Source organism: Coturnix japonica, chromosome 1 (assembly GCF_054131305.1).
Source record: "Coturnix japonica strain WE chromosome 1, WE-NBRP24, whole genome shotgun sequence".
NCBI lineage: Eukaryota > Metazoa > Chordata > Aves > Galliformes > Phasianidae > Coturnix > Coturnix japonica.
This window is the reverse complement of record NC_140663.1, coordinates 90,914,301-90,930,064: the sequence shown is the minus strand read 5'-3', so window position 1 is coordinate 90,930,064 and position 15,764 is coordinate 90,914,301. Positions and strand designations below refer to the sequence as shown.

Genomic DNA, 15,764 nt, shown 5'->3' with positions numbered 1-15,764 from the left:
GTTATTCTTTCAGGATGGAGCCTGTGTATGTGTGCATGTGTTTGAACTCATGTTCCAATTTTGTGGTTGGCATAGCGCAGAAAATAATATGCCATTGGTTAAGTCAGATAGAAAGTTCAGCCAAGATCTGGATCCTGTAGCCCTGATTGTCCTGGCATGGATTTCTGGTCTCTGCGCTGTGTTACCCCATCTATGGGCAGTATAGAGACAATGTCACAAGCAAATATCACAGAATCACAGAATGACCTAGGTTGGAAGGGACCTCAAGGGTCATGAAGCTCCAACCCCCCCCTACCTGGCAGGGCCACCGAACTTCCACGTTTACTATGTAGTATACTGGGACAGAGCCTCAGCTGGGAGAGGCTTGTGTGCTATAAAACCTTTTAGGACACTTGAGTTTACAAATAAATGGTGAGAAACATGCAGGTGGGAGCTGCATACACCTCTCATAGAAGCTAATGCTCAGAATAGGTTCAGGCTTTGCAATGGAGAAGGGGAGAGTGCTGATCTGCCTTTGTGAGACACTGACCTCCTCTGGTCGCTTTCTCAATTACAAGCTACTATTTCATACTTCCTACAATTACACGAGCCACCTCAATGCGGCCGGGATTCCTGATTTTCTCCCAGTGTTAGTCTTAAAATCCTAAGATATCCACTGTACAGCAGAGCAATAGCTGTAGTATGTCCTCAGATGGACCCAAGCTTGTTTAAATACTTTTGGCTTGCTTTCACAAAAGCAGCCTTTGGAAGTAAAAATAAATCTCAACTTATTACAAGACCAAGCCCAGAAGCTATTTCTTTGCCTTCAGCCTTGATATTAATAGTAAAAAACGTTGCCATGTATTATTTCTTACTCATTAGATCGAAAAATGTAAGAAATATAACTTGGTTTATGGGGATTCAAGTTGGGGAGCACAATACTCTAAGGATTTCAGAGCACTCAATGAAAGTACAAAACAGTATAAACACAGTACTCTTTTCCCTTTATCACAAACTTTCTCAGGTCTGACCTTTTATCAGCAACAATGTACAAGATAGGCAAAGAAGTTACAGGAGGTACTTGTGCCTGTACTACAACTACTTACATTGTAGTTCCTAAAAACAAGGCCTCTTCAGGACTGTGAGGTGATGTCATGAAATATGGAACCCTCGGCTGCCAATTTACTGCTCTGCTACTCACATAGGCTAGGCAATTTTGGTTCATACATGGGAGTTTGGTCTGACATGTGACCAGCAGAACAAGCCAGGCTGTACTGCATGAGTGGTACAGGGATGACCAAGAACTTAAGAACTAAGAACTTCTTTACAGTGAGGGTGACGGAGCACTGGCCAGGGAGGTGGTGGAGTCTCCTTCTCTGGAGATATTTAAGACCCTCCTGGACGCCTACCTATGCGACATGGTGTAGGGAGCCTGCTTTGGCAGGGGGGTTGGACTCGATGATCTCTAGAGGTCCCTTCCAACCCCTACAATTCTGTGATTCTGTGATGACCAGCATGTGAAGATGGGTATTGATGTACTGGAATGGCATGTGTCTGAGAACTGCTTTCAGTAACAGTTTATGGTGTATCTGTCTTAACAGTGGATGTTTTATTTTTCTTTTCCATATCATGCAAGGCAATAGCTGGATTGAAAGGACAGAAATTTATAGGGAGAGATAAAAAGCTCTGCAACTTCCATGGATTTCAAAGACAGTCTTAAATGGAGATTTACAAGGGGGCCTCCAGGAAGGATGGGGATGGACTTTTATAAGGGTTTGTAGTGACATTATAAGGGTAAATGGCTTTAAACTGGAAGGGGAAGATTTAGACTAGATATTAGGAAGAAAGACTTTACTGTGAGGGTGGTGTGACACTGGAGCAGGTTGCCAGAGAAGATGTGGATGCCCCCTCTCTGGAGGCATTCGAAAGCAGCCTGGATGGGGCTTTGAGCAACCTGGTCTAGCTTGAGGCATCCCACCTATTAGCAGGGGGATTGGAACTAGATCATAGAATCATAGAATCACCAAGGTTGGAAAAGACCTAAAAGATCATCCAGTCCAACCATTCACCTATTACCAACAGCTCCCACTAGACCTCGTCCCTCAACACAACATCCAGTCATTTCTTGAACACCCCTAAGGTTGGTGACTACACCACCTCCCTGGGCAGTCCATTCCAGTGCCTGACCACCCTTTCTGAGAAGTAATATTTCCTAATGTCCAGCCTGAATCTCCCCTGCCACAGCTTGAAACCATTCCCCTTATCACTAATGACACGGGAGAAGAGGCTGACCTCCAGCTCACAGCAACCTCCTTTCATGAAGTCATAGAGAGCAATGAGGTTTCCCCTGAGCCTCCTCTTCTCCAGGCTGAACATTCCCAGCTCCTTCAGACACTCCTCACAAGGCCTGTGCTCCAGACCCCTCAACAGCTTTGTTGCCCTTCTTTGATCACATTCCAGGGCCTCGATGTCTTTCTTGCAGTGAGGGGCCCACAACTGAACACAGTACTTGAGATGCGGCCTCACCAGTGCTGAGTACAGGGGGACAATCACCTCTCTGCTCCTGCTGGCAGCTCTGATGCAAGCCAGGATGCTGTTGGCCTTCTTGTCCACCTGGGCACACTGTCGGCTCATGTTCTCAATCAGTACCCCCAGGTCCATTTCCTCTACACAGTCTTCCAGCCACTCCACCTCAAGCCTGTAGCACTGCCTGGGGCTGTTGTAGCCAGAGTGCAGGATGTGGCATTTGGTCTTGTTGAACCTCATCCAACCTTAACCTTAACCCAAACCATTCTATGATTCTATGATTTTTTCCCAGTGTGATCCTGCTGTGCCATGGCGCAGACTGTGTTGCAAACCCTGTGGCCTTTCTAATCCCAGGTGGGAGTAAAGGAACAGCTGGAGGAGCTGGTACTGACCTCACATGGCAGAGCAGAAAACTGAGACTGAACAGAGATGCAGACATTAAATATTGACAGGCAGTGTCTCTTGACAATTTTACCTGCTTTCTCTCAAGTTTTCTTTATTCCTGTAGTCTTCCCTTAAGCCAGAAACTTTGTGAAATGTAATCTTTTTTTAAAAAGTAAAAAAAATTGTTTTTATCTAGGAGAAACAGCTGACTCTGCAGAAAGAAAGCAGAGAGTTGTTAAGGAATAGATGGATAGGCACCATAAATAAGGTACGACCCAATTGCTGCATTATCTAAGCCTATTTGCTCTGCCACTGTGAGTGGAGTGGGTGATGGCAGCAGAGGTGCCACCATCCCCTTCACCTCCCCTCCCTTTGTCAGCAGCAGGAACCACAATGTTGGAGCTCCACACTCTCCCAGCCCTGCACATCTGCTCCTGGTGGGAGCAGCCCAACCCCAGTTTCTTTGCCTGTTATGCTGCTAGTCCTTGAGCTAGCTTTGACTAAGAGTCATAGACAAGACTGCATTGGTATATCACAATGAAAAGTCCATTTTTGAATAATTTTGGAGCATTCTCTTCTTCAGAGGAAGTAGACATTCTACTGTACTATTTATTAGGTTAAAGGACAATTACTTTATCTTTTTAGAACAAGTCCACACTTTGGTAATACATCATAGAGCTATATTTTAATCCCATGCAGGCTGGTGTGTTTATTTGACAAATGGCAAAGTCATGTAAATGTTGTATTAGTTCAAATCTCAGAAGAAGCATGGACTAGTTAGCCCTTTTCCCCCACCATATGCCATTCTGAAATTTATGCTCCAGCCCTTTAAAAAACAAACAACAACAACAACAAAAAAAAAAACAGTTAGGAAAGATTACTGCAGGAGACGCTGTGAGGACTTTGTTCTCCTATTCTGGTCCCCTGTGCCTGTGTTCAGTGATCGGGCCACCAAATGATGGTCAGGCAACCTTAAAGACTCTATGATTGCAAGCTTGCCCTCTTCCAGATTTTTTAGTCCTATGTTTTCCAAATCTTTTATAGCAGCATACTGATTTCCTCTTGTCCCACACAGCCAATGCTGCAATATTCCTTATTCTTTTTTTCCTTCTGAATCATCTCTGTACTCCAGTTTCTCCTATGCTTTCCCAAACCAACCACAATGCTTAGCTCCCTCCTGTGTTGCCTAAGGCCTCCTGCTACACACATTTCAAAACTCATGTCTTCTTTAGTTCTCTTGTAATATCCCCCATGTCTTTTCATCTCCAATTGTTTTACATGATCCCTGTACAAGACACATTACATACTGTGACTGATTCAGAGCTTAGGCATGCTACTCAGACATCTGCTGGCTTGCAATTGATGGGTACATCAGAAAGAGTAACAGCAGTATCTCACTGAGTGATAGAGCAATATCTGTTAACCAGTTCTCAATAAATGTGTGGGATCCAAGTTTTTAGATGCAACTCTATCTGCAACATTTCTGTTACTGCTTAGAGTGTCTAAAAAGGTAGCGACAGTGTGGCTACACATGCCTTATTTCTGTCTGAAAAATGACAAGAAACCACAAGCCACTCTGCAGCAGCAGACAGCAGTGATGGCAACATCAGTTTGAAGCCAGCATAAGCTGGGCTCTGTAGTTCATTGGCAGTTGCTTTTCCCTGGGTATGGATTTTCTACAACAGCATTTTTAAATCTGAGGGCTTCCATAAAGCTGTACCTTGCAAATCCTACTAATAACATGACAACAGAAAGTCAGACTAAGAATTAGTCCACAGTGGCCAAACACCTCAGAGAGCTCAGTGGATCCCATGTGATAGATCTTCTGTTTTCCTGGGACCTGGGAATGGGGCCTTCCCTCTACCCTGCAGAGAGAGGAACTTACTCCTCTCTCTGAAAAAGTTGGAATCCAATGACACAGGACCCTGAAATTTCAAAAGATGTACAGGAAAGTGTTGCTGACCCTGTCTTAAACCTTGGCTCTGAAAGATCAAGGGTGAGTCTGAAAAAGAAATTTAAGTCAGTTAAACACTTTTGGAAAAGGTATCCATATTGTACCTAGCTGCTTGTACTACATCATGCCTACACACACCAAGTAGTGAAAAACAATTTTGTGTTTGGAGAGTTTCTTCCCTCTCTCCCTCCCCAATATATATTTTTTTTACTTTTAATTTTTGAAAGGTTTTATCACTAAGAACTGGAGAAGAGAAATTCATGTGTCTGAACAGAATGAGAATGCCTACACATAGAAATGTGTAATTAGAGCAAATCCAGATTTAATGTGTAACCATAGGAAAAAAAGCAAGACATTTTTAATAGGTAATCTATCTCAGACAAGAGAACTGTGGCCCTTTCCAGTGATCAGCTTTCTGAACTCTGTCACTTTTCCAAACCAACAGATTGCAGTATTTGACAACTGACAAGACTGAAAGTATTTTCCCCTTGTTTACTTTCTCTTTTGTTTCTGTGATAACCTCTCTCCTTCCTGCTAAGTCAGATTGTGTCAAAGTGAGATACTGACTGCTAGGCTGCAGGTAGCCAGAAGAAACGCAGTGCTCTTGTTTCTGACAGGATTCTTCTGCTCTTTAGCCTTCAAGTTCTCCCAGACATGAAAAACAGGGAAAAAAATAAATGGGCACAGCAAAACCAGCACTGCATTGTGTAGGTTCTCTGATGTATCTAAGAGTGTAATAGTGTTGGCAGTTGCTGCATTTACCTACAACTTCCCTCAAGACAACTTGTCTACACAAAATATGCTTGAAATGATTAACTTCTATATTTCTGACCTATCACCTGATTTGGTCCAGCTTGGGTGGAGAAGACAGGCATGTACATACACACATGAGCACATAGCCTGATTGCTAAACCCTAATTTGCTTACATAGGCAAGCCAAAGTTCTAAAGGTAGAATTACAGCAAAAGTGTATCACAAGTTGTTTGTCTGTGATTACCAACATGAACTGCTCACGTGCAATTTTTTGTCATTGTGCCTACATGAATAGTTTGCACTTGTCTGACACAACAGTGCATCTTAAACATCACATATTCCAATCTGAAATTATCCACTGGAGTCAGAGGCACCTCTAAATTTCACAGATGCAGGTTTATGGAGATATGAAATCTGGGGAGCTGTCCAAGGTCAGAACAGCTCCTGGTCCTGTAGCAGGCAGTCAGCCTGCTCCCCCTCACACCCAGGGCAGCTGCAAACTCTTTGCCAATATTTGCCTCTGTAAAACCTGTTCAGAAGGTTTACCAGCAGCCTTGTGGTTTTCTCACTCAAGAGGAAGCAGTATTGTGACAGAAGACATGCAAAGCTTATGAGTTACAGTAGACAAAATCTTCTGTCCAGGAGTCCTCTCTTTATGCAAGTGACTCCTTCTACACCTCCTTACACAGGTCTGCATTTGTTTCTGCACTCTTCTTCTCAGCAAAGGAGTGCACCAGCCAACACTGGTGAGGCCTGGAAAAACATTTTGGATCCAGTGGGTCAGAGCATAAGCAGCTGATGGGTCCTCAGCACTGCACGTTGTTAGTGTTCTACACAGCCTACAGAGGCAAAAACACCTAACAACCTGGACTCATCAGAATCTTTTGGAGAGTGTTTCTTTCCTTACAGTTATTTAAAATTACAGGAAAAAAGACAACCCTAAAGTTGAGTGCTGGCTTTACGTGAATAATATTGAAGTTAAAAGACTGTGCAACGTAGGAAGCTTAGCTTCCTTTTTGGGAGAATTGCCCCAACCTTCATACTTCCCCACAGCTCCCTTCTTACTAAAGACAGAACTGCCTTGGCACCCAGAACAATAGTTGACATCAGGACAAGGCTTTCTAAAGTATAAACCCATCATTCATCAACTTATGTGTGATTTCAGTTGTTTGACAGAAAAATAGCCACCAGATAGTACAACCCTCTGGAAATGGAGAAGGGGTTTCTGCAAATCAGAGTCAAACTGAGTTAGAAGTAATTCCTACGAAGTACATCCCAGAACCAGCTCATTTTTAGTTTCCTATCAATCATTGTAGTGTTTAATATATGTTAGCTTCAGGAAGAGAGAGGAGATGAGATTTCTGATATAATGTCGCAAGCCAGTCATTCTAATAATGTCTTTATATTGAAGGCAGAGCTTGTCAGGGGTAACTGAAAGGAGACCCAAACTCAGTAATTGCATCTGTCTGTATATTGTATTGTAATAGAAAAATCTGCAGTTTTCTTTGCAACTGGCAGTTGTACAAATGCTACCCTTCACCAGCACTTTTCTAGCACAGGAAGGGTTCTAATTGGTTATATCAGGCTTGGCTGTAATGTTAGTAGGACAAAAAAGGAGTGCACAGAGAAGTACAGATACAGTTTTGAAAATAAATTAATAAATCAGAATCTTCATTTGATTTCAGAGATGGAATCACTTTATTTCTTTTATTATTATTATTATTATTTTTGTATAATTTATTATCAGGACTTGAAAGACCGTTAAACAAGAGAGGAGTAAGGTGACAGAAGAAGTTTGTTAACATCATGGTATTATACCTAAAGCATATAAAAATGGTCAATATTGAAAAATATTGATTTGTTGAAATAGAAAGTAAAAGTTTTCCTGAATAAAAATGTTATTTACATTAAAGACAGTGAAATAATTTGATGAAGTAAAAACCTGTATTTCAGTCTTTCATTCCTTCAGATGGATTATTTTACATTATTTTAAATGTTTTAATATTCATTAATATGAATTAATTTAAGTAGATTCACCATTCCAAAACAATAATTCAGCATAAGGTTTTACTTATCCTTAGTCTTAAGTGACAAATCTGAGATTCTACCAATCATAGAAGTCAATGCAGTGGCATTCAGTGCTATGCCATTGGGCGTCAGTACGAAAAAAGATGTTTCTTGTGTTGCAAAGACAATAAGATCAGTGGCAGGAAGGCCAAAAGTAAGGCACAATACCAATTGGATTGATGGAAACAGAATCCAACCAGAGTTCATCAGTGTAGAACAAAACAAAGACTGAAGGCAGACAGGATGGTGCTCCATAGATAATCTATACAATAAAATACTATGTAATCTAATTATTCAAGAGCTTTTCATCAAAATCTAATGGCATTTCCTCATAGATTTGTCCTGCGGTATATTTTGGTTTAATATTTTAAAATCCCATAGTCCATTATCTATTGCTTTCTCAGGTTCAATCACTCTAAATCTCTGGACCAAAACAACCCGTCAAACCTAAGCTCTTCTGTCTCTAGTTCATTGACTTTTGCTTCATTTTGGTGCCAAGCTTTCCTTCACTTCAGCTATTACTCTGACTCCCGAATTAGATTAAATGGCCCTAGGGACATTCTTCAATGTCCATATTGATATTCTCTGGAGCTATTCATGGTCCTAATCTATCATCTACTAATTAGTAAAATTAACCTTTTGTATTCAGTATCTCCCACCTAACAAAATCCCTGACACTGAAGCAACATCCTCTGTCTGCAGTACTTGTCATGAATGGTGCTATAAACGAACATATGCTACAGCAAGAGCAGAAAATTCTCCATACTGCTGAAGTTGTCCAGCATAGCCTGTTGCTCCCGGGCATTTAGGTTGAAATATTTTCATTATGTGAAAGGGGGAGTAGGAAACTATTTGAAGAAAAAAAAAATAAATCATTTTTGCCTAGCATTTTGTTTTTCACACTCTGTGTGTTCTCCATGTTTCTTGGCTATCTGATTAACATCTTGAAACCTAACCAGCAGAAGCAAGGAGCGCAGAGCAGTACAAAGTCAGTGACAGCTGGGCTATATGTACATATGTTGCATAATGTTAAGTATGTCATGAAATAGAGTCTCACTGGCAACCAAAATTGGTGGATCTCTTAATGACTCAATTCACCACCTTCATGGACATAAGACTCCCCTCCCTGTCAACTCAGAGAGATGCTGTAAAAATAGATTCAAAATTATCATGTTAACAGATGTAAGGACTAGTTCATGGAAAAAAAAAACCAAACAACAACAACAAAAAGAAAACCTTGTAAGTTAATATTGTTTTTTGTTTTAGGAAAGAGTTTGAAAAGAATTAGTAATTAAAGTCTCATATCACACACTTACAAGAAGAAGAATAATCTCAAATAGCAGTGAATTTGGTCAGTACCTGTTAGTCTGGGAACTGAAAAGATTCAGTTCTTAAACAAACAAACAAAAAAACCCAAACAAAACAGTGATTGCATAAATGAATATAATGCAACATTTATAGTACTGGATTGACAAATTGTGATTGAAATAGTAGTTGATTCTAACATTTCCTAAGCTGTCTTCAAACTCTTATGATTTTTCAAATGACATCTCTTAAGTCAAGTGTAAATACATATTCTGTACATGCAGGCATAATTCTTTCTAACAAACACAAGCTTCTTCTTATTTCTCTTCCTAATATCTGCAGGCATAGATATCTAGTTTTGATGATCAGCCATCCTCCAGCACACTATATTTTACTTTATTTTACTTTTTTTTTTTTTTTTTTTTCTCCACAATTGCATTTTAAGGAGCTTTACTTTAAACTAAGTTACAGATGACTGACCAGACTATTAGTGATCAATGACAAAACGAGTATTCTAGGTTAGTTACTAAAACAATAATGAAAGTTCCATTCAGGTTTTTACATCAGTAAATGATCAACCACAAACCCAAATAATGTTTACATTTTATAAAATTCACTTGCATCTAAAATCACACAGAATCATTAAGGTTGGAAAAGACTGCTGAGGTCATTTAGTCCAACTGCCAACCCATCACGCCATGCCCACTGACCATGTCCTGCAGTGCCACATCCACACAGCTTCTGAACACCTCCAGGAAAGGGGACTCTGTTTTAGTGCCTTGCCACTCTTTCTGGGAATATTTTTTTCCTAATATCCTTGGTGCAGCTGAAGCATTACCTCTTGTCCTATTGCTATCTACAGTATAGAAGTTAATAGAAAGAAAATAATCAGTGAAGACCAGATTTTCAATGTTAATTGAAATATTTTGCAACATAATAGGAAAACTAATTTTTAGTTTAATTTTATTCTTCAGGAACACATATGTCAAGGTCAAAATGTCTTGAAAGCTAGAGTCTTGTTCCTGTTCCAAGACTACATTAAGAGATACACTAAGACAATGACTGAAATAAGCATCAACTAGTGAAAACATGTGACAAATGTAAAACTAAGATTTTTATTTATTTTTTTCCCCAAATAATATATCACTGGGCTATGAAACATACCAACACTGGGCATGCTGATCAGGGATTTAGGAATACATGAAGTGACTGACCATTTATAGAGATAATAAAGATATCCAGAATAATAATAGTTAATGCAGACAAAGTATTGTAAAAGTTTAAAAATCCATTTACCATGCTCTGACTATTAGGGAAGACATGAAATGACCTCTGTCATCTGTGTGGTTTTTGCACCTTCTTGTGACATGCCTGGTACCAGCTACTATTTAGACAAGCTACTAGACCAGATGGATCACAAATCTGATCCAATATGGCAACTCCTTATGTTCCTAAATGATGATATTACCAAAAGCTATCAGGAAAGCTTTTGGAAAATCTCAGCAAACTAACACAAAAAATATCTAAGAAATTGCCACCTTCTGTCTGCTAAAAGAATGTCAAAGAATAATCATTTTATTCCTGTCTAACCTAGTATGCTCTCTCCCTTTTTCAGGGCAGTTATAGTCTTCAAACTGAACACTCCTCGAACTCTTTTTTTCTTTTCTTTTTTTTTTTTTTTTTTGTGTATGAATTACTTCCATCTGTCTTTGAATAAACTAGCTTCGATCTGTGTTCTGCAGGCTAGGTTTTATCTCCAAATGTTTTACCTTCTCAAGTTTTGACACCTGGAGAAAGTGTTCTCAGGGGGGTTATATTTCAGTGTTGGAACAATGTATATGAAGAAATTTATGGTCCTTCAGTATAGCAGGTGTGACATTAATATAAAAAGTAGAATAAGCAATGCTTATCAGAAACAGGAGAAGAGCAGGCATATTTCCCAAGATATGCTTCTGGTCCCCTTATCACATCTCTCACTCCAAGATGGAGGCAGTGATTAAATAAATTTGTTCCCTGGTAACAGTTTCCCTTCAATCACCAGTTACTTAGTTCTGCAACACACTCATGCAGTGAATTTTTTCTGTCCCTAACTCTATTTTCATGATATCTGTATTACTGAACCACAGGAGAAATGCTGAATGTATTAAGTGCAAACAAGAACTGGCTTATTGGCCTTTGCTCTCCACTCTTAAGACAGTTAACATCAGGCACAGAGAATGTACATATACACAAATATCTATTTTATTTTTTTTCTCCCTCTCCCACCCAGTAATATTGTACAGCCTCTTTAGCATAGAGCAAATCATACAGGGAAGATCCAAGTCCATTCCTCAAAACAATGATAGAACAACTTCTGACCACACATATTGAAGCTCAGCAGTGGTTTCAGTACAGGATGACTGAGGTCTGCTGCAGAGTGCCTGAGAGGCCATGAAAAATACACTGTAACACAGTGGACTGCGTCCTTGGAGGGCATGGACATCTCCCTACTCAAAATAAAAGTCTGATAACAAGCTTCATGACTTTGCCTCCCTTAGACTTCCTGCTCCAAGTCTGTCCTATGGATGGAGATATTTATAATTTTCCAGGCACACCAGGTCTTTCTGCTTTTCCTGCAATAGAGTATAACTGGCATGTTCATAGCCCACAAAGAAGTTTTACCTCCTATGTCCTGATCCACAGGTCCAAAGCCAGAGAAAAGCTGTGATAGTCTACTGTAACACACAGACTGTCTTTGTTTTTGCAGCTGCAACTAAGTGCTGTGTTCACATCTTTACCATTTATCTTAACAGTGGTGTCATGTTTTTATCCATGATTTGATGTAGAAGTGGCAACTCTATTTTACCATTTAATAAAGTGACAAGGGTGCAAGGATACAAGTATCTGAGAAGTAAAGATGTCACCCCAAGACCACACTGTAGTTACTTCATTCACCTCATGACCTCATCTGACTCACCTGAACTTATGTTTGTGCATATATGTACAAAATGGTTTACAGAAGGTCTTATAGTATAAAATATCAATGACAGATGAGATTTTACAGACATGGCAAAGCTACTGACAACACAGTGAGCAACATGAGGCATCTATTGTGGCAATATGTTTATCAAAATAATATAATAATCTATTGTACCAAGCTTTGCCTTTGTGAGCTAGGTTGAATATATGTGATAGGGTTGTAAAAATAGTAACTCCCTGCATTACTAACTTAGTACAAAATAATTCTAAGTGACAAATCTAGGCACTGCTCTGACACTTCTGTTGTGATACAAAATTATTTCTTTCTATCATAAAGATAGAACCACAAAGACTTACATATCACATATATATGTGTATATACATATACACAAGGGCATGACCATACCATCACAACAGAAATTGAGACCTCTGAACCAGCATGAGCCAAGCCAACTTCAGGAATAACACAACTGCATATATAGTGAAGCACCATTTTTAACTAGTCCTATTGGGAGAAATAAATTGTTATTTTATTTAAAAGAACCAACTGCTTTGTTGCTTCTGTGAGCTGAGCTTGATCCTTCTTAGCACAGGAACATCTTCATGAGGCAGAATATCTTCCACTATCAAGCTCCTTAATAGGTTATTTGTTGTTGTTTTGGTTTGTTTGTTTGTTTGCTTGCTTACTTGTTTTTGGAAGGGGAATACATCCATGCACAGTTTTTAATTACAAACAGTAATTTTTAACTGTGATGGAAGATAAAGAACAAGGAAACTTTCTAAGGGAGGAACACTTCCCATTTAGATCATCTACACTTAAAATTATTTTAATATAAGCGTAAGTAGTCTTTCCACATTCAGCAGTAATCCAGCATACATACATAGGCTGAACTTCTCAGTCTTAAGCAGGTGAAGCCCTTTTTACCAACTATGCTAGTTAACTTGAAATATCCTACCATGGTAGACCTGTGAGGTTAAGTTATATGCATGCTTCAACTTGGGGTCAGCAAAAGTCAACAATCCAATAAATTCAAGTCTTCTGCAACAAGAGCTGAACTTGTCAAAGAAATTTTGTTAAGGGAAAACCCTGGAGAAAGACCCACAAGAGGCAATTTAAAACCCAAGCTCTCTACATATTTGTCTGCACTTATGCTCTCAGTGGTACAATTCACAATGAATACTAATTTATTTCAAATACATATTTAAAACCTGTGCATGACATTTTCTGAAATGGAAAAAAATAGGCACTATAATACTATATACAATGGGTAAAAAAATTTGAATGAACCTGAGGACTAGCAGAGCCAGTTGCACCAGGCTCAGTTATATGGCTTTTGTTTCCAGGAATTTGAAGTATTGACTGAGGGTTTTGTTCTCAGTATGTCCATGCCAGTATTCTCCTCACTCTCAACCCAGCCTCACAACAGCCATGTCTTTGTCTGACCATGCACCCTACAGAGCTGGGCACCACCCTGACACCATCGTGTCTGTTCTCAATTGGGCCGGGGGCTAGTGATTGCACCTGAGGATGGCCACGCTGTGCCAGCTCGAGTCATCATCCACAACTCAGCCCAGTTCTGGGGACAGGATAGGACACTGCACATTGGTAAAGAAAACAGAATATGATAAAATCCAAATTGGAAAAAAAACAAACAAACATGAAACTCAGCGCAGAAATGTAACATGTACCCCTTGTCCATCAGGCCAACTGACTGCTGTACATCAGCTGATAGGCTTAATTTATCCCAGCCATCTGTTTCAGATATTGGCAGTACTAAAGGAAGAACAAGAATGAGCAATGAGTATCACCAAACATTTGATTAGTGGTTTGGTGCAGAACAACATATTAATCGTTAATAGTTTTTATATACATTGTTTAGCTTGAAGGATTACATTATGCCTGATGCACATTATCAAAATAACTGTAGCACTAGCAAGAATTTAAATATCATGTCAACACTGGTAAAGGTTTGACAGTGTCCAACATAAAAAATAAACTATGCTAAAACCCCACAGTTGTTCAAAATCTGTGTATATATAAACCATCAAAGTTTTCCATATTTTTTGGTAACCTGGTATCTTACCCAAAGAACAAGCAATTTTGCATCTCCAACTGCTGCACTGTACTGACTGTAACACACTGAAAGGAACATTAAAAACTCCTTTAAGTATTCCTGTGAAAATGAGTCCTTTCGGATTTCATTTACCATGAACTGTGATGCCAAGTCAATGCTTTGTTTGTCCTCGAAAGCTGTGTAAAGCTTCATTGCACTCAAAAATATTTAATAACACTGCATTTTTCATTTAATTTCCTAGGTTACTCTGTAATCTACTTAGCTTTTCTAACCAAAAATGATGTGCCAGTATAGACAAATAAAGTTTAGATACAGTGCTAGAACTTTTCATTGTGTTGTATTCAGATCTATAGCTATGCTGTTCCAGGTATTTGCTACCTTTCATCTCCATTGCTTCAGTATGTATATAAGCTATCCAAGAAGAAGACCTAGCTTTAAAACTAATTTTAAAACTTTTCTTCGCTAGGAGAGTGGTTAGGCCCTGGAACAGGCTGCCCAGGGAGGTTGTGGATGCCCCGTCCTTGGAGGTGTTCAAGGCCAGGTTGGACGGGGCCCTGGGCAACCTGATGTAGTAAATGTGTATGTTTGGTGGCCCTGCTAGGCAGGGGGGTTGGAACTACATGATCCTTGAGGTCCCTTCCAACCTGGGTCATTCTGTGATTCTGTGATTCTTTGTAAAAGGTAGCCTTTTTGTTTGGAAGTATGTTTCTCCTGGCTGTGTTATTCTGTTATCCTGTTTCTCCACTGTCTTTATCAAACCCTTCCATGATAACAACTGCTAACTTTTTCATGGCTTCAGATGAGATTGTACTGGCTGAATCACAGGAAAGAATTACAAACAAGTGTGAAATAATGTTCAGAGGAGAAGGACTTTGGCACTAAGAGCCACAGATTACACTGTCAGGACTGAACACAATTCTTATTTTTCACTCTATACTTTTCCACCCCCACACTTATCAAAACCTTCTCCAAGTTAAAATCCAATCATTTTATTTAACCATTTAATCCATCATTTTATTTAATTTGAATAAATAATTTGGTTTGTCTGGGAGGAACGAGACTCAACGTAGACATACGTAAGTAGTATAATACCATTAGCTTGTATCTCAGATGAGCAAATAGTAGAAAACCAAGGAGAGAAGGGGGCTGGGTAGAGCAAAGAGTCTTTTTCCTTCGACTCTACTGACTGCTGACTTCCAAGTGTTTTTGTTAGCTCTTCCAAGATGTATGCTGCTTTGACACCAGTCCTCACATATTTCTTTCTCTCCTCCAAAGTTCAGCTATGCACTGCTCAGCATCTTTCTCTAGGGAGAACAAAAGATTGAGATTTTCTCTGCTGTAGCTGTTTCTGGATCCTTAACAAATTTAAGGACTAAAGCTCTGACTTCTTTGTTGGAAACCATTAGAAGAAACAGAGCTGAGCTATTGCAACTTAAAAACTGAAGTTTATTGGCTATTGCATAAAGAAACAAAGTTGAGTAGAGCTTTTGTAGAACTGTTGATTGATATAGGAATGATGATGATACAGGAATAACATAGGTCCTTTTTGTAAACAGTCACTAATAGCTCTGAGAGGGCAATGTAAAGAAAAATACAGCTAGCTTTGACTTATTTATACACAAAATAAAGACTCCACTTAAATAGTGGAAAATCTTTTCACATATACATAAAAGGATGGCAAAACTCCAAAACACAGAAGCTAGCTGTGCAAAATAGTAGCACCATGGAAATACCTCTAAGAAATGAGTGGCTGATGGTGGGAA

At 39.4% G+C, this 15,764-nt stretch overlaps 1 long non-coding RNA gene across 4 annotated transcripts in view; it reads left to right on the top strand.

The window, feature by feature from the left end:
- LOC107322484 (uncharacterized) overlaps nucleotides 1–15,764 on the top strand; it is a 43,642-nt gene that overhangs the window by 14,224 nt on the left and 13,654 nt on the right. The window lies entirely within an intron of this gene.